Below are 26510 nucleotides of genomic sequence, written 5' to 3' on the forward strand. Positions count from 1 at the left end.
TACTTTACTTGGTTGAGTAGTCCTGCTGAAGAGTGTAATTTATTCAGACTTTGCTCTTCCCAGTGAAGACAACTCCATTAGCTTGATTTACAAATGGTTAGAAAGATACTAAGTAGTAGAATATCATTAACAGTACAAGTGAGGGAGAACTTGTTAAAAGAACACATGCTTCAGGTTTCCCCTACCCTATACACATAAGCTGTCCTTTTAAGATTTATATAGGTATAATCAGTCAAAAGGTCCTCAAGAAAAATACTGTATTTTTCCTGTTTTAATTTACTTTATATATAACAGAGTATCACATACATTTTCAAGCATTTTCCTTGTGCTAGACTCCCTTGTCATGGGTGAGGATATCCACACTTGTATAGGTAAGTGACAAGGAAATGCTGATGAAAAATTCACAAACATTGGCTGGAAAATGTAAATGGAAGGGTTGCTCTTGGAGTTACTATTTTCTTAACAGAAGAGATTTTGTGCCTGTTAAAAAAATGCCTCTGAGACACATACTTCAATGTCATTCCATTCTTTTCTCTTTCTAAATGAATGGATACAACTTTCTGCTTCTAGTTCTGATGCTGCATCAGTTTTACACTCAGCCAATCAGTTAGGCTCTGAATTGACTTGATTTATTTTTTTACACTCGTTGTTTTTACAGGCAAGACCTAGATCAGGATGTCCATCTCGCACTACAGGTGCCTTCCAAACCCTCCAGGTGATGAACACACTTCCTATTGCAAACAGTTCACATTTGTTAGAAAGCTGAAGGCGCTGAGCACTTTGGATATGCCAGCCTACAGAAAAAAAAGGAATGGTTTATTAGTTTTCAGATGGGACAGTTGTACAGCTCCTTACAGGCTCATGCTGTCCAGAGTGAACAAGACCCTGTAAACTTTTGGCTGTGAACTGTGGGGATGGAACTGTGACCAAGCCAATGCGCTCAGTTGGAAGGGAAGACACAGATGACATCAGGCTTGAGCATCCCTTAGCAACCAGGCTGAAATGGCACTGCAGCTTTTGAGGATGTTGCCAGCCTTCCTTGCCCCTGGAACAGCCTGTATTTCAGTTCCTGCCATGGCTGAGGAGACACAGCAGAGAAGACAAAATTTGTAGCTCAAATAGTAAAGGCGATAGTGATGATCTAGCTGTACAATTTCCTTTGTTTCTGTTTGTAGGAAATAGCCTATTTTCAGCAAGTCTTTTTCATGGAAGGATACAGAACTTAATTGACCTGAGGAACACATGAAACAATGGTTCTTACAGCAACACCTTTATCTCTGATTTACTTTAGACTCTTTCCACTTGAATACCTAGACTGTAAACTTTGTAACATTCCTCTCTGTGATATCAGGATGAACTGAAAGAGAGCTAGGCTTGCACATGTGAACAACGAAAACCAAACCAAACCACCCAGAAAACCACCAAAAAAAAAAAAAAAAAGAAGATTTAAAGCTGTCAAGGAATGGATCAATGTACAACAAACTATGGATCACTTTACCACAAACCTTAAAATGCAGCTACAGCCACGCATCTCAGTTATCTCCTCTCCCTAGTCCTCACACTTGTAAGTCTGTTCTACTCCTAAGAGTTTGGGTCAGAGCTGCTAATCATGTCAAGAAGACTCCAGGGGAGAATTTACAGACCTTTAATTCCCTCCCAGCTGAACATATGTTACTGTAGGATTGTTTTTAAAAGAAAATAAAGATCTACACATTATTCTCTGTTCTTTTTTTTTTTTTTTTTTTTTTTTTTTTTTTCCCCCCGTGCTAAGGTTTGCAAGGGATTTCAAATACTGGGAAAAAAATAAACAGTGATTGAGTTTATATCAGAAAGGAGCAGAAGAGGTTTCCCCTGTGCGTAGCACCTTTGAGGAATAAAATCTCCTACAGAATTAAGAAATAGCTGCAAACTTTTTGTTAAGGAGCCTACGTTACCCAAAACTTCATTTCGCTATCCTACGAATTCACAGTGCCATGGATGAGCAATTTGAACAGACTTCCCTCTTGTAACAGCAGGGGTTACCTCTGGGACAGATTGACTCTTTCAGTTAAATAATATTTTTTAATAACACACACTGCATAATTTTGTGTACTGATGCCTCTCTGTTTTCAAGCCTGTTAAAATTTTAGCTTTAGAAATACAGAGCTGTGAGCCTTCATCCTGGACCATAGAAGTATCTGGTGGTTGAGTGTCAAAGTTATAAATCTGAATGTATTTAAACCTCAGTAAAATTAGTCTTTTATTTAATTCTATGTGAGTATTAATTACAGTTATGATTTAGAATTAGATCAGTATTTTTTTCAATTGCTTTCATTCTGAAAAGGTCCCATGGCCCTTTGCAATGACTCAGGTCTGCTGCTCACGCTGTCCTTAGATGGAGGCATCCTCCATGAGCTATCGTCCTGCACAATCCTTTGGACTCTTGGAAGAAGGAAACTTGGTGATAAAAAGAGAGATGGTTTCAAAGTCTCCCAGTTACCCTTTGACCTGCTGAACAAGGAATCCTTGAGTAATCTCAAGCCTGCTTAAAGGAGAAACAAACAAATTAAAGCCAAACAATAATCTAAAAAGGAAAACCAAAGAAAACAGATTGGAATTGGAGAACAAATCCAGTGTGGGTTGTTTTCAGCTGTTTCCTTTTCAGAGGCCAGAACAAAAATCACTTTAAAAAGCACTGGATAGTAAACAAGGTAAGAAATTTAGCCATGATCAATCAATTCAGGAAGGGCAAAGAAGGGTCACCAAATAAAATGACAAGTTTGTCATCTGGGAGTTAGCCTATCCGAATGCAAGGGAACGTGCATTGTCAGGAAGAAATTAATGCACCACTAATGTATTCAATAAAGAATAAACACAAAACACTTAAGTACAGATACTCCAGAACAAACAGAATTAAAAGGAGATACTTCCCTCTCTGGCAAAGAAGAAGAATTTTTCCATACAGAAATTCTAAACTTGAGAGGGATTTTTGTTTTGTTTTTAAATAAAAATAAGCCCAATGTCTACTAATAGAATTAAGCAAGACCTTCCTTTAAACCAAAGGAAAAAAAAAAACAATAAAACACTGTTTACTCCTTCCTTTCTCTTTAAGGCTTTTCCTCAGAAACATTAAAAAAGACTTCAAGGAACTTGTGGAATGACTAAGAGCTTTTCACCTAGCAGCTTTTATTTTCTTGCATGTTTTTTTTTCCCACTGATATTTATTTAATTTATTAAAAGAAACCTTCTTATGTAACAGCAGCATATCTGAACTGACCTCACAACACACACGGGATGCTGATCAAAAAATAAATTGTACCAAGTCTTTTCTCTGATTTAGTTTCAATATTTGTCAACATTTACTGCAGACCTCCCCGCAACTGCAAACTTCTCTGATAAAGAATTATTCTGCTTTAATCCTTGTTATGTTTGGGTCACAAAACTCACGGAGGTTGCAGTAGTAGAGCCCGTGTTTTCTGAACACCTGGTTATAGTTAGCTCCTGCAAAGTAGCACAGAAGTCCTAAGCCTTGCTCCTGCTGAGAGGGTGAGCAGAGGAGGAGATGCTCCTGGCTTCACCTCCCAGCCCACCAGGCAGCCCCCATGGCCACGGTTCCATCCGGAGCAGGGTGGGAGCTGGGGCTGAGCGTAGCTCTCCCAAAGCAGAGGGAGCTACCCCCCAGCACTCATGTTATTTATTACTGACACTGCGTTCTCATTTTATGGTGCATAACAGGAAGGGGAATAAAGAGGATTGTTAAAATAGTTCTTGCTAAGTTGTCACACAGGTTTTGATGTGCTGTCAACATTCCTCTCCTTCTTTTACATCTTTTAAATAGAATGATGTTCAGGCTTTCACGCTCAAAGTAACTTCACATTTTAGTGCTCACAGACTGCAACACTCTCAATACCAGAAGCCATTATTTGAGATGATCTGCAAGGAAAAGAGAACTGTGATTTTGCTCCTGTCTCTGCACTGCTAAGGGCCTTTCAGAAAGGGTATTTCCTCCTATCTTCTTCTTTAGAAGAAAAAAAGTTAAGCGGAGATCCCAAAATTACGTACAGATCCAATTATAGAATAGGGGTCTTTTGTACCCTATTTTTCCTGGAAGAAGCTGGCTGTCTGGCAAACTAACAGCATCATTACTTCTTAAGTGCCTCGATGTAAAATTAGAGTGCCCCACACACCCTAGGGCAGTTGCAGAATTTAGACCCTTTGCCAGTGTTCCAAATAAGCTGTTCTGGTGAGGGTTTACTTGTGCATTAGATTTTAGAAGTGTAAATAAAACAATCTATTATCCTTCAGTGTGCAATGAAAAGTTTCCCTTGTAGCTCTATCTCAGACAAATCCAGGAAAGGCTTCCATTGGCATGGCTGTGGGAACCAGGCAGCAGCCAGGGCCTGGACCCAGCTCCAGCCCTGGGCTGGGTCAGGACCTGCGGTTCCAGAATCCCAGAGTACTGGGATTCTGCCTCTGCCACATTAAAGCCAGCAAAGGCTGGGTCTATGGACCCAACCCAGCAGGATGCTTGGGCCTGTTTCAGCACTCACAAAATGCCAATGGAGAAGAGATGAATGTGGAGATCCAACAGGGGAACAGGATTCAGGAGACAGATCTATTGCTGATGGTTCGATCCAGTCACCGATCCATGCATGACCTTGGATGAGCAGCTTCCCCTTCTGTGCCTCTTTTTCCAACTACCTTTTATCTTCCTCTCTCATATAGGTTGTAAGCTGTTACTTCCAACATGTCTGCACAGTATCAAGAACCAAGGGGCCCTGATCTCACTGGTGACCTTTAAGCTCTTCTGCTACACATTTCATAATAAAATAATTATTCAAAAAGGAAGCGATTTTTTTTAACAGTCTGTCTTCTTTTTCTTAACACCTCTTTCACTCACATTCTTAGCAACATTAGACGAAAAAAAAAGAAAAAAAAGGCTCTGCTTAAAATCCTAACACTGTTTTTCTTAAGTGAAAATGCTGAGAGAGCTGCTAGTATTCTTGTATTCTTTTGAGTACTTCTCCCACAGGTCCTCCAGCAAAACCAGGGAAAGCTAGAATCAGCATGCTTATTACATTTAAAGTAGAAGACAAAGATAGTTTTTATTTTGAAAATAGAAAAAAAAAAAAAAAAATGCCTGCACACTTCTCAATCTTTCTTTGTACACCATAAAGTGCCAAACAGGGCAGAAACCCAGTGCTGTGTTCTTTTGCCGGTCACCTCCAGCTTTGCTTTATGCTCTCTGGTGTTACAATAATGAATTTGTTTTTCCACTGCCCTGTGCATGCTCTCTATTCTAAGAGTGACCTATTCGCTCCTGAAGCAATCGGCTTTTTACAGCTTAGTCTATGCTATGTAAACAGAGAGCAATCGGCACGGCTGAGCCCCTGGTCCTAGGGGCGAGGAGCTCCCCACGGGACCTGACCCAACCTCGGAGGCTGCTGCCCACTCCCTGGGTGCCAGAACTCCCAAGACTGCACCGGGAGACCCCCCCCCCCCTCCCCCTTTGCTCAGCAGAAGGGCTTTGATGGAAAGCCACCTTGTCCTCAGAGTGGCCAAAGATCCAGGGATGCTATGAGGGGCAGCAGATCCAATGGTTTTTATCCTGCTGCCACTTTTAAGCTGCAGCTCCTCAGCCAGCCCATAAACAAGAGGAGGGACCAGTAACCTGTCCTGCCCTCAGCCAGCAGCCCTGGGGTAAGGGCACAGGGATATGGTTTTGGCTTTTCCCCTGAGTCCCTCCTGGCACTGGCAATCCCAGGCTGAAGGCAGGGCCCTCCTGCACGGCTGCATTTCACACCCTATATATAAAATACACAGCCCTACATTTATTCTGAGAAATTCTTTCTATGAATTGGTGTTACTGAGGGATATATATATATATATACACACTAACTCCATGCATGTGAGAGTTAAGGAAGATTTGTCCAAGGAACTACTTCCAGAGGAAGTGCTGGGCAGCCACATTATTTGTTTTGTTAAAAATGATTTCAGGCTCGATAATGCCTCTTTATCAAAACTACACATGTGCTGAGCATGCACAGTGCCGTGTGCTGAGAGGCATACAGGAAGGGGTGGATTTAATTTATTTCTTTATTAGGAATATTGTGGTGCTGTAAGGAGAATCCTGGCTGAGAGTGTGAAATAAAGCCAAACTTTCTCAGAGGGTATTTTGAAGCCTTAAGTTCCTGTGCTGCCTTTTAGAATTCAGTCTTCAATTCTGTATTCCTAATCCTCTGTTCTGTCTGGACCATTTAAGGAATGGACATGTGTATTATTATGGAGCTGAGCAAGTACCTCATAATGTTGCCATTAATATTAATTTGACAGAAAAATGGAGTTTAAGCTTCCTGGTTTTACTTTCCTTGAGTGAGGAAACTAGTGAGGGAGTTTATAAATTCACAGATCTGGCAGGCAAAAGGGACTGAGGCAATTGTGACACACTAAAAATAGTTCAATGGTGGATTAAAGCATTCATGTTGCTGGAGAGACTCTGTACCCAGCAGAATGATGAAGACCACAAAGCAGAAAGAGCCACCATCATTTACCAGCACAGACCAACTCTCAGCTTTCATCCTAGAAATAGGAAGATTTAATTCTTCCCCACCCAAAAACCTAGCTTGGAGGGAAGAAGGGGCTACAAAGAATGGAATTCAGATTTTCTATGAAATGGACTGCATTTGTCTACACTGACCAAGCTAAGCAGAGAGAAGACATGAAACTGATGGGCACAAGGATAGTGACCCAATTTAAGACACACAGGTGATAAGATCAAACTGTGCAGCAAAAACTTGCAAGCATGCTATTTCTCGTTGACCTGTATATGGTTAGTACTGCTTAAGAGTCAAGTTAAAAAGGCTAAGAAATTCTTTGCCTAAAGATGAATAAAAGAACTCCCATTGCTAGAGAGCTGAGACTGAGAATCATTTATGAAATCAAGAATGTGAAGGGCTGAAGCAGTGCTTTTACTAGCCAAGAAAATGAATCTCATGGCCCCAAAGATTCTACAGGGATCTCTTTATGGAAGTAACAATGTTAAATCTATAAGCTAGAACAAATTATTCAGGTTAGAGGTGACAGAAGCAAACAGATTCATTGGCTGGAATGAAATATTCTAAACTGGTCTGCATGGAGAGAAGAAAATGGGGCAAGACATGATCCACCATGACTTGAGACCTCCTGCCCTAGTAACAATTATGTAATGGTTACAGTCTCTTAATACCTAAGAAACTTTGTTATTGCATCGAGTTCTTCTGTCTAGACAGATACACATCACAAATGAATCACCACTGACTGGCTTTGAAGACCCGAGCTGAAGAGCACTCCATGGTGTAAGCCACTATCTGAACACATCAACGTTTATGGAACAATTTTCTGGAGACAGTTTTTTGATACATTACCTTAGGGTATATTGGTTGTGAGAAACTCTGGTTTTCCAGGAGTATCCTTAAATGACTATGAAAGAAAGCAATATATGCTTAGCAAGGGAGTTTCTTGATCACAGAGACCTAAGACTGAAAAAAAAGAATCTACCCTTCCCCAAAAATGACTTTAAAAAACCTAAGATAAACACATAAGCAAGAAAAAATACATGGGGGGGAAAAAAAAAAAAAAGAAAAAAAAAAAAAAGAAGAAAAAAAAAAGGAAAAAACCAAACAGGCTTGAATTCATCTCTGGGTCTGACTATGCTATTTCTAACAGCAATAGGTCTGCCCCTGCTCTCCCTAGAAAACCTTGCTTCTTTGTGAGAGAGCATCTCTTCCCTCAATAATTTGAAACCCTCTTCTTCCTCTTTGCTTCAGTTTAAATTGTTCTTTGCTTCGTTCCATTACCAAACTGCTAATCAGCTTCTCTGCAAAATGGTCACTGCCCTATGGAATTCTGTTCCTCAGTTATTCTGAATGATCCCAGCTTTCTGATTTGTCCTGTTGGAGTTGTTTCTCTCTTTGGCAAGGACATAGGGAATCTCCAACATGGGCCTATATTTTAGTTCAGCACAGACATTACAGCACAGGGCGAAGGATGCGGTGAAGGTTAAGGTGTTCTCAAAACCACAGTTTGACTCACATATGCCCCCAAACAATCATACATTAGCAATTATAATGATCTTTAATTAAAAAAAAAGAAATATGTTGCTGTTCTTACAGATAAGGATCTATAGAAATACTTGTATAGATGCCATGAAAGTCTATTTTTCAACTTACATTTCAGTAAGGGAATATTTAACAACCTTACCTACATTGCTTGAATCCTATTCTAAAATTAACCTCTTTGAAGTTTTCTTATTAAAAAGCTTTAAAAATCAAGCAGTTTGAATTATTTTTCTATGAACCATATAATCTTCTTAAGTAGTAAAAAGTTAGCTTCAGCTCAAGTCATTCCACTTGGACAAATGTGATAAAAACAAACAGTAGATTGATGCATTTTGTTTCAATCTCAAAATGTAACATCTAACCCCTGATTGTTATAATTTCTCATGGTAAAGCTTTCTAAGTGTTTAAAGCCAACAGACTTTGGCTTTTATACTGGAAAATCTGCTGTATAATTGTCATTCTCATTTATATTCTTTATTATACTGAAGTAAGTAATGCAGCTAATTCCTAAGAAACCTTGTATTTTAGCAACTTGTCCTAGCTCTGGTACTGCATAACATAAACATGTCTAACACTGAGAATACAAATATTAAACTTAGGAGATGCTACAGTTTTAAACCCTGGAGTAGAAGCTAAATTTGCACGCTATCCTTGATAGGAACCTTTGTTGTCAAAGTGTTATGTTTCATTTTTAGAAAGCCATGATCACCTAAATAAATTTCATAGCTGCACACATATTATTTCGTGGAGCATAGTTATCAAATGTTCAGTACAGAGGGACTGAAGAAATGAGGCTGGGTTGTGGCTCGGATCCTAGGGTACCACCAGAGGAGAATTTGGGTTTGGATGCCTCAGCACTGAAACTCCTTCTCAGAGATTCCATCGCTGTTGAAACCAGAACCCAAAAAAACTCCCCTCCCGGTTTTTAATCCTGCTTAAACCCAAATATTGGAAGCAGGTTAAGATCTATGAACTAACAGATCTGGCCTCTTTCCACGTGCTGTATTAAGATGCCATATTTAGCTCCTCATTCCCAAATACTCAGGCATTTAACCTCTTCCCTCCATCCCTTTCATCCAGTTCCAGAATACTACTAACCCACAGGGCTTGCACCTTCTACATCATGATTCTATGATCTTTATTCCATTTCTGTTAGCTGTTTTACGTGTAATGAGAGCAGCTATCCCGTGGCACTGGGAAAGGGACTTCACTTGTGCTCCCTCTACTGTCTGCTGGGCTTTGCAGCAGCACAGCAACACATGGGGAGGAAGCTGCAAGTTCTTCTGGGCAGAAAGGTCTACTAAAGGCAAAAGTTACTCTGTTACACTTATTAAATTCTTAGAATATTAAGGTCCTAAACATGAGATCCTCAGCTACCATATCACCTACCCAAACTCCATAAATTATGGACGTTTTGACTTGCTCTCTTGGGACTGCCCAGTGTGGAATGAGGGAGCCCTGGGAGGCAGCTATGGCAGTGAGGATGGAACAGTTTAGAACAGCCAAGCAGACACAACTCCCATCAAAATCAATGTAAACCACAAATATTTAAGTTCCTCTCTCCTTCAGGCCCTTTCAGTTTTGATTATTAGACCAGAGAAGTCCTTGATAAGAGAACAGGAGGCTGAGCTCCAAGTTCTGACCCAGGGATTTGTGCCCTGCTTAGTTAGACACATGGGTTTTGCTTGACACAGCCTCTCACTCCTCGGTTGTTGTGGAAAAGACATTTGTGCTTTACTCTGGCAGCAAACATGCATAATGTGAGGAGAGGAGAAGGAACAGGAAAAGACTGGTGACCCATCTGTGATTCCCATTCCTGACCGTAGATGTTTCTCCCTGCTTTTTGCAAGACAGATGACAGTACAGAAGGCAATTTTAAATTACAATTAGAAGCTCCTATCAAGGACTATGCAGCATGTAAGAATGAGCTTTGGAGTCAGCAGTATCTACATATCAAACAGTGAAGCACCACAGTGACTTACTGCTGGAGAGCTAGACTGCTGGAGTACCTCATCTATGTTCTGATGTGGTTCATACTAACAGAGACCAGCAAGTAGTATCTGCTTAGTACAGTGAGGAACATCAGCTGACCAATTCTTCTGCAAAGAAAATGAAACAAAACCCAAAAATGCCAAGCAGTGAATCCTCTTCTTTGTATTCAAGGACCACTTGTGTGGCTTGCATGTAAAGCAAAGAAGTAAGGGACTCATGGCTGAGTCCCTGGAGAGGTGCAGGTAGTGGTTACTGGTAGAGGTTACACCATCCAGCTTTGATCTCTGGCCATTCCTCATGGAAAACGTGCCAGTCACCTTCTAAATATTGGTTTCAATTTGCCTGTTACATGGCTCTTGACACTGCTGCTGAACCTGCTGCCTCTGGGAAGAAGCCTGCTGCAGAACTCCTGCTGCAAGGAGGTTACATTCCAGCTGATGACAGAGGTTTAAGGATATATCTCTTTACTTTGGTTGAGAAGGATATTTTCAGGGCACAGCATATAGAGAAGGGCTGTGAACAGCCAAATACCTAAACAATTCTTTGTAATCCTTAAGAACATGGAGCACTTTCTCTGTCTATTTGCTGGAGTGCTCCATGCCCACAGCCCAGGAGCAAAGAATATTTACTGTTATTTAACAATGCAGTCGTCTACAGACTTGACTTATTACCCAACAGAGAATATACTGGGTGCAGACCTTTTAAAGAAATTATCAGCAACTTATGCCTTGGTTTTGGTTGTTTTTTTTTTCTTTCTTTTTTTCTTTTTTTTTTTTTTTTTTTTTTTTTTTAAAGAAATATTTTATTTAAGAAAAAAAGCATGTGAATAAAATGGACAAAGTGGAAGATACCTTCATGCACTCCTTAAAAATTACAATTTTGGTTGACTACTTTTAGAAATACCTAATTAATATTTAGGATATTATGGATTAAGTGAAAGGTTCACACTGGATTCTGTCTGAAATGTCTACAAAACAAGACTTTAAGTCTTTGTTTATGTTGGCAAGTAACCTGGCTGAGTATAAAAGCCAAAGGTATGACTGACTGCCTCACACATTTTACAACTGTTATTCTAAATAGGTATTTCAGAATTTACATCCTTACAGAAGAATCCTCAAATAGACTTTCTTACAGGGCTTAAATCAAACATACTGTAGGACATGTTTCCTGTTTTGTCACTATATTTTAACTATACTTTAAGAACTAAATTGACTTCTCCTTAAACAAAGATTCAAAAATTTAAGAGTATGGAGATCACAGAAATCTATCTTGACCACAATCCACTAGCATTGTCTGGGGTAAATACACAATGCAAATTCATGCAAAAGCATGCAAACTGTTTGGGTTTCTTGTTTTGTTTTGCTTTTTTCTGTAGTATTTAATATTCACCACCAACTTCCAGCATTGATAGCAGCTTTCATACTGCCTGTAGTTAGAATTTTATATCACATCTGGCACTGAGAAGACACTGAAATTAAAATGAGTGAGATACTTTTAAAGAAACTTACAGGTTCCTGCACTTGGATTTCCTGAGTTTCTAGGTGAATAAACCAAGGCTCTGTTATTCTAAAACTGGTTACAGGTGGAGAAGTCAATGGCATTGTGCAGAAGCCCATTTCTGCAACAAACTGAAGTACCATATTTTAATCAGAACCAAGTCACAGCTTCTACTTTAATTTGATACATTTGAAAGTACTTACAGTTCTGAGAAGTAAATTCAGCTTGCTAAACAAATGCTTTTTCTGCACATTTTTCCTGTTACGAGTGATACAACTTCTTCATACACAAGTATTGGGAAAGAACCAGATAAAATTGATACTCAGGATGGCTGGGTTGCTGAAAGCTGTTGGGGAGTAGTTTTCAAAAGCACCTGGAGACCAGATTTGAAAAGGTACCTTTGTATCTAAAGATGCAGGAAGACCTCCAACAGGGCTTCCAGATGGATCTATTTGCCATAACTACCACAGTATTTTAAAAACAATCCTGTTTGGAACTTTGCTGTATTTTTAGGCAACTAAACGTCTCTAAACACTCCACATTATATTACGTGGAATCTACATTTTCTTTTTAAAAGATGGTAGAAGCTACTCAGAACCATAAGGCTACAGTTGCACCAGTTGTTCCCACCGCCTGTGCTGCAGAGGCCACCAGCTGAACGGGGCTGCTGATGTCCTGGTGTGCTTTTTGGAGCTGTACTTCAGGCTGTCGTGTTCTTTGCCTGGATTCACAGAGGGGAGGCTGAGTGTTTATGGCTGCTCCTCCTTCTGTTTGCATATTTCAAACAAGCACCCACAAACAGATACTTGGGAAGACATTTAATTGGGAAGTGCACATGCTCTGCATGCATAATATTAATGCACAGGAAATTCTAATGGTGTATATTTAATGTAACCAAACACAAAAGCAACAGCCAGCAGGCACAGAAATCTCCTCATTATTTCGAAGTACTATTTATGAACATTCACTGATTGTAGTTGGTATTCTGTTGGTTATTCAGCTTTTCACTTCCCCCTTTTTTTTTGTACCTAGGACTAACATTTTAACTTGAACCCTGCTGAAGCTGTGCCTTCCTCTCCTCTACTGATCACTACAATTCTTCTAACATAGTGCAGGATGTGTCTTCTGATGCACAGATATTTTTGCATTTCCCAGGGCACGATTCTACACATGACAACATAGAGACATGTTTGTAACTCTACAGAAATCTGCTTTATTCACAATTATTTTTCTCTTGCAGTTATTATCTCCTGTGAAAAAATTCATCCTGTGGCCCTCATCATTTTTACAATAAAGAATCCAAAAGTAATAGCAAGACCTGTGAGCATTCCCTGTAAACAACAAACAGGACACATAAATTTAGCCTGTGTATTACAGTACAGTATCCAGCCAAAATCCCACAAACTGCCCTGAACATTTTTTTTTCTTTCTTTTTGCCAGCTATCTTTTGCAGATCTGCCATCTTCTGCTTTCTTGCAAATTCATGGTTTTCAGGGGGTTCTTGTTTCTGCTGCCTTCTCAGATTACAATTTCTTTTGTGTTAATTAAGCTGAAAAATTGAAAGAATGTCGCTGACTCTACAAAGAACACAAAACAGCCTTGCTTGAAAAGCTAAAAATAGATTGTTCTGTTCAGAAGACAGACGACTCAGTCTTCAAACTATTTGTACAATGCGAATTAATTGCAGATGGCCAATTCATTTATTTAGAACTCTGTGACAGAAATGAAAGTGCTACTGCAACTGATTATGTGCATAAAGCACTTTTCAGGTAGTTGGGTCAGAGCATATTGTTATTTTCTGGAAGTCACTTTGTCAAAAAGTTTTTTGATCTGATTCTCTCTCTCTCTCTCTCTCTCCAGTCTGTCAGTCTCTCTCCCAACAGCTTGGATTTAAGATGTGAGACTGATGTGCACAAGCTAAAAGTTACAACGTCCTGCTCACATTTACTTCTAGCATTCACAGTATATGTCATAAATCACTTACATTCCTGTGACTAAAATCACATTTTTATTATGATGTAAATGCTGCAACAAAACCTACGCAGATTATTTAACTTATTTGAAATTAATGCTGTATATCTTTTTCATGCCTCCGTATTTGTTTTAAATAGTGTTTTAATTTTTTTAAAAAACAAAATAAAATTTTAAAAGGCAATAAAGTTTAGGGTTTTTTTAAAAAATAACATTATCGATTTACTAGGGAAAAAATCATGAAGATCTAAATGGAGCTAATATTCCACCCTGGCTTTTATTGTTAGATAAATGGGAGGTTTCCAAAAATACCATCTACTAGACTAGGGTCTATAAACTGTAGTTGTGAAATAAAAATATTGAACTAGATAAATTGTTTGGGATACAGAATGATCTGTACTAGAACTTTACAGCAGATCTTGAACAGCATGAGGCCTACTTTGTGCTAGAAAACTAGAAATGTTGTCATTTGGGAGTCTAAATAATGCCAAGAAAAAGAAACTAAATATCAGAGTCCCTTTTCTCCAACGCCAGTGTCTCTCCTTCGCAATTTTACTACTTTACAGGCTCCAAATCCTTGTTTGCAGTCTTGCTGACTTGAAAAATGTGCAAAAGTTGATCCATGCAGGGTCTGAGCTAACAGGGCTGCAAGAAAACCTCCCAAGAAGTTTCAGGTGGTATAATATCTGGCATGCTGATAGTATCAGAGATATTAGATTTTTTCTGTTACTGTTTAAAAATAACACGTTGTGTTTCAACGTATTTATATCACATCTTAAAGTCTTTAAATCAAGACTGTTGTTTTTTTAAAGGCATTAAGTCTAATAAGCAAAAAATACAGCTTAATGCAGAAACAAATTAAATTTTCTGCCTAGACAAACAATCCTAATCTAGGAAAATTAAAATACCAGTCCTCTTCACTGTTCAGGCTCCTTCTGAAGTAGTTCTTATTGAAGTTACTTAACTTACTGGTTATCACAGATTTAAAAGGTCTAGACATCATTCTCTGCCTTGCATTTTAAGCTATATTCCTTTGCTGCAACTTCACCCAAACTCACACCAAGGTTAAGGGAATCAATTTGTCTTCAAGCAGTACAAAACAGGCTACACAATTAGGCTACATCAGCTTCCCTCTGACTTTATGGACTGCAAAAATTAAAAAAAAAGTTTAAAGAGAGCAACAGCTTTCTAACAAGAAAAAATCCTTTCCTAAGGAAAGAAACTTTGCAGGAGTCCTCTTAAAGATGACCTCCATTTTGCATATTTCTAAATGTGTTTGTATTTTTCCAAGAAATACAGGAGATACCAAGGTGGAACACAGGACCATAAAGCTGCTAAATACCAAAGGTCACCTGCCTTTAACTACATCTATAAAAAAGGTTGAGATGTCCTGTCAGTTCAGGCAGAGATTTACCAAGGCTTAGGTGATGGGGAGGGGAACACTGCAATGTTGTTACACATAACCCACTCCTATGCATGTAATGAAGTCATACACTCCCCCATTTAATTTTTATGGAAAACTGAAAATCTTTAGCCATACTGAAAAGAAGCAATCTGCTACTATGCTACATTGAGTAAGAAAAATGCTGCTGGGGAAAACATCAGCAGGCAGCAGCCATCATCAACCAACCAACCGTGTCCTAATACTGAGACGCTTGAAAAGGAAGAGAAACAAAGCTGATTTTTTTTTTTTTTTTTTTACTTCCCACTGTGGATTCTTTTTTATTTATAGTCTGTGGTGGGGCAGAGTCCATAGGGATCATGTCCTTACACAGACACATCTACCTCCTCTCAAATGAGAAACATCTTTGTTTACTTAAACTATTTTTGTTAGACCTAGTTTTTGCTGGTTCTAAAGAGTTTTGCCTTGCTTTTAAACATCAACATCTTTGACAGAAGCATCTCCTTTAAGTACCCACAGAGTGCATTGGTAGACCACATAAAGGTGATACATACATATGATATTATATATATATCTATATATATTTCACTGCTTCCTGAGGTAAATCATGTCACCCAAGGTCTTTCTAATAAATAAAATGCTTTCAAAGCATTATCTGTTAAGGACAGAGTACAGCAGGAGCAGAAAGTTTGTTCAACAGAACCAGAGCAGAGTGTGGGATATAAAACAGTACATTCATCAAACATTGGGTTTATGCCATCAAATGGGAGGATTTAGACCCAAACAGTGCAGGCAAAGCTGGATCTCCTCTTGGTGCTTTCTATCTCTGGAAGGATTTGCAATATCTCCAGTGTAACAGACACAGTACCCCATGCAGAGCTGGAAGACCATTTTTCGGAGACACTGATAGAGCCTGTCAGAACACAAATAACCAAAGCACTGTCCTGTAGGGTGATTTCACTTTAGGTGCATGCGCTTCATTGAAGACCAGGCAAAAATGGTTGAAAATTCAAGACAATAAACAAAAAAATGGGAAAAGGCACGTGGAATACCCCCCACCTACACACAGCCAGTCTGCCCTGTAACTTAATACACAAGAGATGAAGCACTCTGTGGTAAGTTGAGAGAAAAAAGCAAGGAAAGTAAAATAATTGTTGGAATACTATTCTATAGGCTATGTGACTATGTGAACACGTTTCTCTGATTGCAAGGGCTGTTACACATTTGTAGCAAGAAGAGTGGTTAAGTGTCTGTTACTTATTAATTTATTGCCAGGACACCACATGAAGGTACAGCATGTCTGTAAACCAACAGCCAAGAAGGCACACCAACCCACTTTTCAGCAGTGACATCTTCATTAAAAAGCCAGAAAGTTATTTTTTTACTCAAGTGGCCTTTAATGGGTAAAGATGAAAATTCAGTGTCTATGTTGTCATTACAATGCTTCATGAGGGGGGAGGAGGAGAAGAGAAAGAAAGAGTCCTTCAACGTGCTTTAGCTTTTTTTTCCCCAAAATTGTACAGTTTTGGGCCAGCAGAAATCTTAGTACACCTTCTCTCCAGCACTTTGACTAAATGCTCTCCAATAATTTTTAAACCAGAAGGAGTGCTAGAACTTAGCATCTTCCCAGTTAATGGCACAAACAGGAGAAGTGTCAGCCCAACACTCTTTTCTCTGACCAGATTTGTCCCTTTTCTGGTGCCCTACATTCGCTTTCCTACGAAACCTTTCTGTGACTCCTGAAGTAAAATCAAGTCACTAGTTCTTGCCTATCTATAGCCTCTGTCCTAGCAGAAACTTGTCTATCTGGATGTAATTAGAGCTCAAGGAATAGCCTGTCTTTTAAAACAAGATGAAAGAAATCAGGTTCCACTATTAATAAAAAATAAAAAGGAAAGAAAAAATTTTCTTCGTACAGAGTGCAAGATTTCTGAAGCATTGAAAATCAAGATATCCCACTGTTATTCATGATGACTGAAGAGCTGCAACATTCATATTTTCAAAGGTCACTGTCTTGTTTTTATTTCCCCATCAGGTTGCATGAAAGGAGCATTTCCTTTCATTTTGTTCAAAATCCAAACCATCAAATAAATATCAGCATGGTTGAACTAAAATAAATCCATCACCTTGTAATTTTTTAAATAAATCAATATACTGCTATGTTTTGAAATGGTGTAAGACAAATTTCTCCCCCTCTATAATTCAAAACCAGCCTCAACCAATTACTTCAAACTTTTTCCCAGACGAGACACATCTCCTTTGGCTCAAGGTTTCACATGACAATTTTCAAGCCAAAAAGAGTTTCTTCCACAGACAAAGTTGGAAATGAGAGATAGAAATCACTCTAATGATAGGTACTGGGTTATGCCTTTCAACTATGGATCCATGCCCATATCTCTATAATTGTGACAATATTTTTCCAAGCAGAGTATCACGTTGTGTGTAACACTGAAACCTCCTGGTCTCTACTCCTTCTCTGCTGCATGGTTACCATCTTATTTTTATAAGCATTCCATTCTGGGGCTGGCCCTTCAGCTTTGGCAGAGCCAGGCAGCTTCTGCTTTAAAGCAGCTATTTTGCAACTAGCTGCTGCTTGCTGCATCTTTCTTTTCCAGCCAGCAAGTACCTGTAATGTTTTCCTCTCCAGCTACTGAGAAAATGGCACATTCTCACAGGTGCTGCCCCTAAAACAAGGCATGTGCTGGGAATAACCAGCAGTGAACTGGACCACACAAGAATATGCCAGGGTGGGTTTCCTTTCTCATTTCCTTTTGGAAGGGCTGCAAAATGGCTGGTTTTACACAAGTTCATTGTAAAATTGTCTAGATTCACATCCTGCTCATGCTGGCACTTCTGCTGCTGGACTGGTGAGGTTTGCAACAGAGGAAAGCTTTAACTGCCACCCCAAATCAATGGATAAACATCAGGGGAGCCACAAACAGGCACTTCTGAACACTCGCTGGCTCAAAAATAGCGGTCAACAGGGCAATGGCAACAAACTTTGCTTAATATTTTAAGCAAAGTAACTACTGTATGATTTAACTGTATTTGGGCTGTTCTGTAGTGAGAATCAAACCCTTTTCAAATAAAAATTAACGTTCTATTTTTTCCGTAAGAGCAAACAAACAAAACCCCCAAATGAATGGATTTAGAGCCCCCAAAATGCTAAGCAGTGCCTGGAGGGAAGGGCTGCCCCTCCCGGGTTGCCAGGGCAGGAACCTGGTTCATCCCACTATTTGCCAACAGGACAAAGCAGCTCCCTTGTCCTAGAGGTTGACATGGTTGTTTCCTTCCCATTTTCCTCAGCCTTTTAATTGCTGTAGTTAAGAGACACATACACACAGGTGAACACTAAGAGAAAAATTCAACCATGGTCACAATCCCAAAGGCACCTCTGTCTTCTGATACACCCAAAAGCTCTCAGGACATTTTTGGCTGATCCGTGCTTCAGATCAGACATCTGCATCAAGGCAGAAAGTACATCGTGGATTTTTAGCAGAAGTTACTCGCTGCTCTGGCAGGCAGTAATTAGATTATGAGAATTACAGCAATGACAGGCTGGTTGTCTACTTGCTGTATGGGCAGCCTGCAACAGCTTGGAGAAGAGTAAAGCATTCAGATTAGTATAGGGATGAGCTCAGTCTAAATCCAAGTAATACCAAAATAATGCGTATTAATAAATAATGCCTCTGAACCAGCACACTTACTGCTGCAATGCTCATCTGTATCCTCTACTGACTGTGTTACCAAACCACTGATGCAAAATGTCCTGTGTAGGGGGCCCTCCAGTCATTTGATTTTCTAGAGCACCTCAGAATCACGTCTTCCTCTGGGCCATATCCCCCACACACTTCTATCAGAACATCCTAAAAAGGTGGGAACACTCTGGGACTCTGCCTGACAAAAAGACTGCAAGTACCTTGCAGTGGCAGCCACAACAACAGCGCTCCAGATACTGACAAATGAACATAGCAAGCATTCAACTTTGCTTATAAAATTCCCATATTCAGCACTGCCACAACACATAGCTTGAAAAATCAGAGCAGGGTTTTCCCAAATATGGGAAAGCTGACCTGCACTGCCGTGCCAGCCCTGGGCAGGACACAGCAGAGGAGCTGGAGTCTTACAAACCCTGCTTGCCCCTTTGTCTGTGCTCAGCAGAAAGTCTGGGTCCTTCCTGGAGTGATGGGGTGATGCTGATTTAAGTCTGTAGTCACATTATTTCTGTACTGGGTTCATTTTCCTGCTTAGCTGTAACAATAAAGCAAGGTTTGCCCAGTACTTCCATCTGAAGCTGCTCGTGTCCCTGCATTACTTCTGCGCCTACAGCAGGGCTGACACTCAGCTCTACACATCTGCATCCTCCTCTGGGACAGGGCTTTACTCCCTTTGAAGGCTCCTTGGGCTCAGGAGCTGTGCTTGATACCCTTGTGTCAGGCCAAGGGATCCTGCTGGGCCAAGCTCACACTCACGTGTGATGAATGAAACCCTGAGTGCGGCTGTTGGAACGCTCAGTGCCAGCAGCCCTCTCTCCTGGGCTGCACGAAAGCCCTTGAGCAAGCCCTCAGAGCCATGGAGGTTGAAGGACAAGGTCTAGGGGCTCCCACAGACCCCCTGGAGGCAGATTTTTGGGAATATTCCATTGTTTTGAATGTATAGAAAAAGCAGAGCAAGCACTGCCAGCGACCACGGAGGAGCAGGCAGGGCCACTGCCGGCAGCTGGGGAGTTCTCCCTGGGAACAGTTGATTCCGCGGGTGCGGTCCCGCACGTTGCAGTCAGCAGAGTTTGACTCAAACAGCCTCGCTGCTCCCAAAATCCTAACTCCGGGTAAATGGACGAGCAGCAGTGTGTATTTATAAACTGCTTCAGGAAAGCAGGACGAGCAGGGCTGGGACCATCCAGCTGCAGCTCTGGTTGTGCCAGACAGCTGCTCCGTCAGAACTGCTGGGAGAAACCTCGCTCCTTTGCAGGGGATGCCCTTTGATACTCGGCAGGAGCCTGTTTTGGCAGCTACATGCTGCCTAAGGGAGAGAGCTTTGAAAGGTGATTTTTTTTTTTTTAAAGACGCCAGTGGTATGCGCTGGATACCTGGCTACATCCTTCTGTCTGTGAAGGATTACCAGAGAGGGGAAAAAAATCTGGCTAAGCACTGTTAATCAACAGATAATCATGAGTACATTTTTTTTCTTTTTTCTTTTTTCTTTTTTTTTTTTCTTCTTTTTTCTACAATTGTTAAAATCAAGCAAATCAATGACATATGGCTTTTGAGCTTCCCAACACATTTTTTTATTCTGCAGGTTTGGCAGCTGCCCCAGGGGAGCCAGGGCTGCCCCACAGGAGGGGACCCCCGGTAGCTCTGCCCCTACCATCCATGCAGGCTGTGCCCCAAGCTAGAGCTGCAGAGCCAGCACACAAGAGTAAAGGTGTTCACAATTAAAACTAGGATAGTAACAGAACTGGCATAATCTGGCAGAAGAAATTAAAATTGTAGGCTGTTTTGTTATTAACATGGAAACAAACTATGTAGGTAACTGAAAGCCTTGCATCACTTTAGGAAATGTTAATTACATCAGAGGTTTTACTGTAATAAGTTTCTTTTTTCCTTTCCAGTTTTCCAAAGCCTTAGGAATATTTCAAAGAGAATCCTTCCCAAATATGCAAACAGCAAGTCAATACTCTGAGTTTTTTTGCCAAGCTTCCATTTCTCTACATCTCTCACTCAAGAAAGGGATTCAAAATGCATTCAAATAAATAGAAAGGGACTAGAATGTAGCAGGTCTAGTATCGCTGAATTGTTACAGATAATCAAAATAATTGCTAAACTAGTCAGACATTTACTCATCAAGTGACCTCCTGATGTTAATGTGCCCCTTGCAATGAGAATTAATTTTAAATGCCTGCTCCTGCTGTTGCACATAGAAAAGAGAGCACAGAAGTTGGGAGGAGGTCTCCAGTGAGCTCCTGGCAGGGGCTGTTCCAGCGAGCTGGGAGTCTTCAGCTTTGAGATAAGGTTTAGTGGATTTTACTATTTGAATTGTGCCAAGGATAAGGAGGGTTCCTGTTCTCTCACCAAAACCCCACCAGCATTTTCCTTATTTTAATTAACCAACTTTCCCTGAAGAAAAAGAAAGCTAAGGATCAATCTCAAATGTCCTAATCAGTATCTTACTAATTGCATTCCTTCCTTTGTTTAGAAGTGCCACACTACTCTCAGAATACAAGTTTTCCTTGTGATCAATTTTTAGTACCTAGAAGTTGCTAAAAATCTATTTTCACCAAGATTTAGGGATTTTATTTCTATAGTTAAAACCCAAATAATTCAGTATTACTTTTTCCCATAATTTAAGATTCCTAAATTTCCAATCCCTAATTTTCCTTTAATTATAAATATTGCAATTGCATGTTTAATGTTACAGTTACAGTTCTCATTTAGGACAAAGCTAATTCCTTAGCCTTGAGCCTGTATAAATGTACAGATCAATCTTCAATTACACATAAAGCAGTCTGATGCAGCTCTGTGCCTTTTAGCACCCAGTTTATAGCAATGCTGACAAAATCAAGTACACTAACCCGATTATCATGTAATACTATTTAAAGCTGTAACTAGAATATAAGGAAGAAAGGTATTATCCAACAATTTAAATTAACAAATTTCATTTATGCTACATTTAAACTCAATGCATTAAATACGAGAGGGGAAAGTTCCAAGGAAAAATGCATGTATCAAAAAAGTTGATTCATGACTACCCCCTTGGCTGTCCCTTTATGTCCTTACTGTGGTAACATGCAATAGGAATTGTTTACCAGACAAAAATGGTAACTGTCTTCTTTTAGAATTAATGTCTCTTTTTTTCCTAACAAAATGCAATTCTTCTATTAAGTTTCTAGAGAACCATACTGACTTCCCTAACTGCGCATTAAAAAATTCTACTTCTGCAAAAATAATTCTGGACAAAGAATGCAAGACTTCAGATGTGACTTTCCAGAGATAGTCTATCTTTAAATTGTTTAAAAAATACTAACATTTTACATGTCCTCAAAACTCTCAAATATAGTCTCTACACAAAACAAATACAATTTATCTGACATTTTAATAATAACTTAACCCTTTCAAATAGGATGATAAGTTATTACTGCACTCTTGATTCTGACTCTTTTTTTTTTAATTATTATTCTTTTAGAGGGTAGTAAAAATACCCATGAATGTTTAAGTACTTACTGTGTAAATATGCACTCTGTGAACAATATCCTCACTATCATACCACTGGCAGGACAGGGTTAAACTTTATTACTTGCAGGTAACAATCACAGGATTCATTCCTTTGAAGCTCAGGCAAATAAAAAAAAAATACAACTGTAGAATTTTGTTATCTAAATCAACATAATCCTAGGAGTTAATCTGAGCTAGCTGATATCAATTACCAACGCGAAGAGACATGCCACCTGTACTCTCCAAGTTGGGAAAACACAACAAAATGCTAAAGCAGCTACAAACAGAAGCAAAATAGCTGAAAATGCAATGCTAACAATTTAACAACTAACAAGTTAGAAGAGCCATGTATAGAAATACAGGAATTTCATATGATGTATGTAGTCACTTTTACACTACAGTAGTAAGAAAGGTTTTTCACTTTTACTTTCACTCCTGCACCACTAATTTAACTTGGAATTAGATATACAATTCAACAACCCATGAACACAATCAAAACCAATAAATTACTAACTTACTCATCACTGTTTCTGAGAATCAAAATATTTTTAACCTATGCTAAACAGTAAAATAATACCCTTTTAAAATCCCTCACAAGATTTATCATCTCAGTTTAATTTCTTCGCAGACTCCCAAGAGATTAATTTCAACTAGATTTGAGATGTTTTCTCCTAGTTCTGACTTAATAAATTATGGAGGGCAACAAATATTAAGTGTGTAAAAAGGTAACAATGTAAAAATGACAATTCCTGGAAAAAACACTCTTTAAGTATTAAATTCCCTGAAGAATAGAAATGGGCAAGATGTGTCTCAGACATCTGACTATTAGTCAACTATTGTTAAAGTGATCCAATTATTAAATAGTGAAGAATTATTTATTTTACTTATATAAACTATCCCTCTTTGCTGGGTCTGGAATAAATTAACACATTCACTTTTTTTTTTTTTTTTTTTTTTTTTTTTGCTTACTATGCCAAGAAGAATGACTAAGATTTTTCTATAATAATATTTTGATAAGAAAATGAATGTTCAGTTTAGATTCATAACAGGAGTCTCTGCATGGTTTTTATGTGCTAAACCAAATATGAAATTATCAATTTAGAAAGATCTGAACAACCTAATTTAAAAACAGCTTTGCTTAAACACAGAAAGTTGGGGTTGTTTTTTTTTTTTTTAGCTCCTTTATCAAATGAAAGCACGTTTGTGCTTTCAAAAATATACTGGTTGAAGATTTTAGACAGGCTTCACTAATTTAAAATGATCTAGAGAAATAAGATGTGGAATGCCCAATCCTTTAAAAAAAAAAAAAAGAAGAAAGAAAAAAAAAAAAAAGAAAAAAAAAAGTAATTAAACGCTCAGGGCTTAGTTTGCTAAATACAATTAAGGACATTCGCCTCCTTTCTCACGTTGCCAGATGAAATGCCCTCCCCCTTCTCCTCCAGCCATGGCAGCAGCACTTGAAACCACCTCGGAGGCTGACACCCGACCTGAAAAAAGGGGGAGACATCAACCTGCATTTTAAAACTAATGCTTTCCAGACGCATCAGTAATGTCTCACTACAGACACTGGCGTAATCTGACTCGTGTTTGGTTTTCGTGTTTATTAGCCGAGGAGCACACAAACCCGCGGGTCCCAGGGGCAGGGCAGGGCGCAGGGGAGCTGAACACCATCGGCAGGGCTGGGCCGGGTCCTGCCAGGACATTTCCTCTGTCCAAAGGTAGTAAAGATAACTAACCAGAGAAGAGACGTTACAACAGGCACCCCTGAAACACCCCCTGCCTTTAGCCTAAATGGGGAGCCAGGTTTCTGCTGCTTAGTTGCCAAAAAAACCCACCAAAACCAATCAAAAACAACAACAAAAAAAATTGATTCAAATTGCTAAACTCCAGGATCTTCTGTTTGTCCCCATCCTGTGGTGGGGCAGCTTCAGGAACCAGTCGCCTGTCACAACAATTGTTTCTGCCTCAGTTATCTAATCCAGTCAAAACAAGCCAAGCCTATAGCCAGAGCTGCAAAAAAATCTCCAAGGAGATTTCTGCAAGCCCTCCCTCCCTCCTAAGCATCTCCCCTGCCCACCCACCCCAGCAGCCCCGACACCCTCACCCCCTCCCGGCACCCCCAGAACACCCGCAGCCCTCAACATCTTCACCCACTGAGAAATGGGACCGGCCAACCCTTTGCTCCTCAGAATAAGCCACTCAAGGTCTCTCCGTCCTTTCCTATCGCCCAGTTCCCTGTTCCCTCTGTTTGCCATCCCGCGGTCCCCCTGGAGAAAAGCCTGCACCTTCTCATCTGCAGGGACCCCGCTGCTCCCCGAGCTCCCCGGGCCGGGCTCTGCCCCTCAGCCCCAGCTCCGCACAGTGCGGAGGGGGGGGGAAATGTCCGTCTGCCCGGGGGGGCTGGTGCTGAGGGGCCGGAGCAGGGTGACAGCTTTGAAGTCTGCGCTGCTAGAAGCGACAAGAGGGTCTTAAAAAGCGAAGCAAGAACACCACCGGCAAATAATAATAATAATTAAAAAATCATAAACAACAAACAAAATTAAGAAAAATTTTAAAGGTGAAAAGGAAGAGGAAAAAAGTCAGAAACAAGCCCAAGGAACTTCTAACTAGTCTATCCCAAGACTATGCGAGAGGCTCAGCGAAAGAGGAATTTGTCCCCCTTCTCTGGCACAAAGTTTCAGCAAACAAAGCAAGCAAAAAGAAAAATAAGAAAAATCTATAAATACGTCGAAAAGTAACCAAAGCTTATCCTCTGCAGTGTGCAGGGTGCCGCTTTAATGTTTTCAATCTGCAGAGGGGTTTGCTTTGGGATTTCTTCCTGGAGAAGGAACAGGGAGCAGGGCAGAAGCGGATCAGAAGGGAAAAGTTCCCAAGAGGGTTTCAGAAGTTACTGCACATTAATTCACCAGATGCTATTTTTAACCCCGCTGTTACTATTTTTATCCATGTCAGTGTTTTCCATTTGCTGAACTCTGTCCCCGAGCAGGCAGAGCTCTGCTCCTCCCCGACACCCCCTCTCCAGCTCCCCCCGGCCCGCCCCGGGTCCCGGCTCCGCTTCCCCCTCTCCCCCCGACCTCCCTGCACGCACAGCCCACTCGCTCCCCCCGCTTCTCCCTCCAGCGCTTGCATTTCATTTCAGGCTGCACTTTTGGAGTTCTTAAAACAGCAATAGAAAAAAAACCCTCGTACTCCCCTACTCCTGCCCCTCCTTTGTGTGGAGAGAGATATATATATATGTATATTTCAAAAAAGTTGCACGCGGTGCAAAGTCCAAAGGCGATCATCCAGCAAATCTCCTGCTTTAACTTCATTCCTCTCCAAACACATTCCTGCCAACAGGGAGGGAAAAAAAAAAAAAAAAAAAAAAAAGAAAAGAAAAAAGAAAAAGCAAACAAACGCCACTGTTGCTAAGTTTTGCACTTTATACCCTTTTATATTTACAATCCTCTCTTGGCTAAAAATAGCAACACATGATCCATTTATAACTGGCCGGACATGCCCCGCAGCCGCTGGCGGGGCCCTGGCTGATGAAAGGAGCTCTTTGCGTTCCTTCTACCTGAGCTCATCTCCCGCTTAAAGGGCTCAGACAGCTCTGCTTCCACAAAGCACACATTGAAGTGACTGCTGCTTCCAGGGGGGCGAGGGATAAGGGCCAGGGAAAAAAAAATAAAATAAAAAAAACAAAGGCAGCAACCCATGCAGGCTGTCCCATGCCCTCGGGGGGCAGCCTGAAAAATGTTTTGAAAAATGTACAATTAGGGAGGTGGCAGGGAAAGCAGAGGTGGTCCGGGACTGGCAGGCAGCCCTGTGCAGGACAGGACCTCTCCTGGCATACAGCAACGGGGAGCTCCGGAGGCAGCTCCCGCTTGGCTCCATATGGGATCAACGTGTTCATCCACTCCAGGGGGTGGTGGGAGTGACTGCAGACCCAGGCTTTGGGGCAAGTCTAAAGCTGGCACGCAGGGGTGGTTGCTGGAAATTACTCTCTAGATGTGGCTTTAGAGGTGGCTCTAGAAATGATGCTGGAAACAGCTCCTGGTTTCACTGCAGACAACTCTAGATGTGGTTCTTGGGTTTGGGTATGGAGAAGGGGCAGAACCAGCTCAATGGCAATACTGGAGGCTACTCTAGAAGTCAGTCTGAAAGTGACCCTACAACTGCTAAAGACATAAATGCACAGAGTTCTCTGCAATTGTGATTCATGCAGGTGATCTTTTACACTATGGATTAATTCCTTCACTGTTACTTAATATGATGTGAAAAATTTCCATCAGCACCTGTGCAGGATTCACAAACTGCATGTGCAGCAGAAAGAACTGAAATGAAATCCCAAGGACAAGGCACAGTGCCTGGTTCAGCAGC

General features: G+C 40.4%; 1 protein-coding gene and 1 long non-coding RNA gene across 2 annotated transcripts in view; both read right to left on the bottom strand.

Annotated features, from left to right (window-relative positions):
- The window catches only part of GNAS (GNAS complex locus), a 135695-nt gene that overhangs the window by 88874 nt on the left and 20311 nt on the right, over positions 1-26510 (bottom strand). The window lies entirely within an intron of this gene.
- LOC139803737 (uncharacterized) lies at positions 181-24993 on the bottom strand. The gene is made up of 3 exons (XR_011729148.1): positions 24434-24993; positions 22158-23635; positions 181-1078 (listed from the first exon to the last, which is right to left on the bottom strand). It is a non-coding gene; the product is annotated as an uncharacterized lncRNA (long non-coding RNA).

This window comes from Heliangelus exortis, chromosome 16, assembly GCF_036169615.1.
Source record: "Heliangelus exortis chromosome 16, bHelExo1.hap1, whole genome shotgun sequence".
NCBI lineage: Eukaryota > Metazoa > Chordata > Aves > Apodiformes > Trochilidae > Heliangelus > Heliangelus exortis.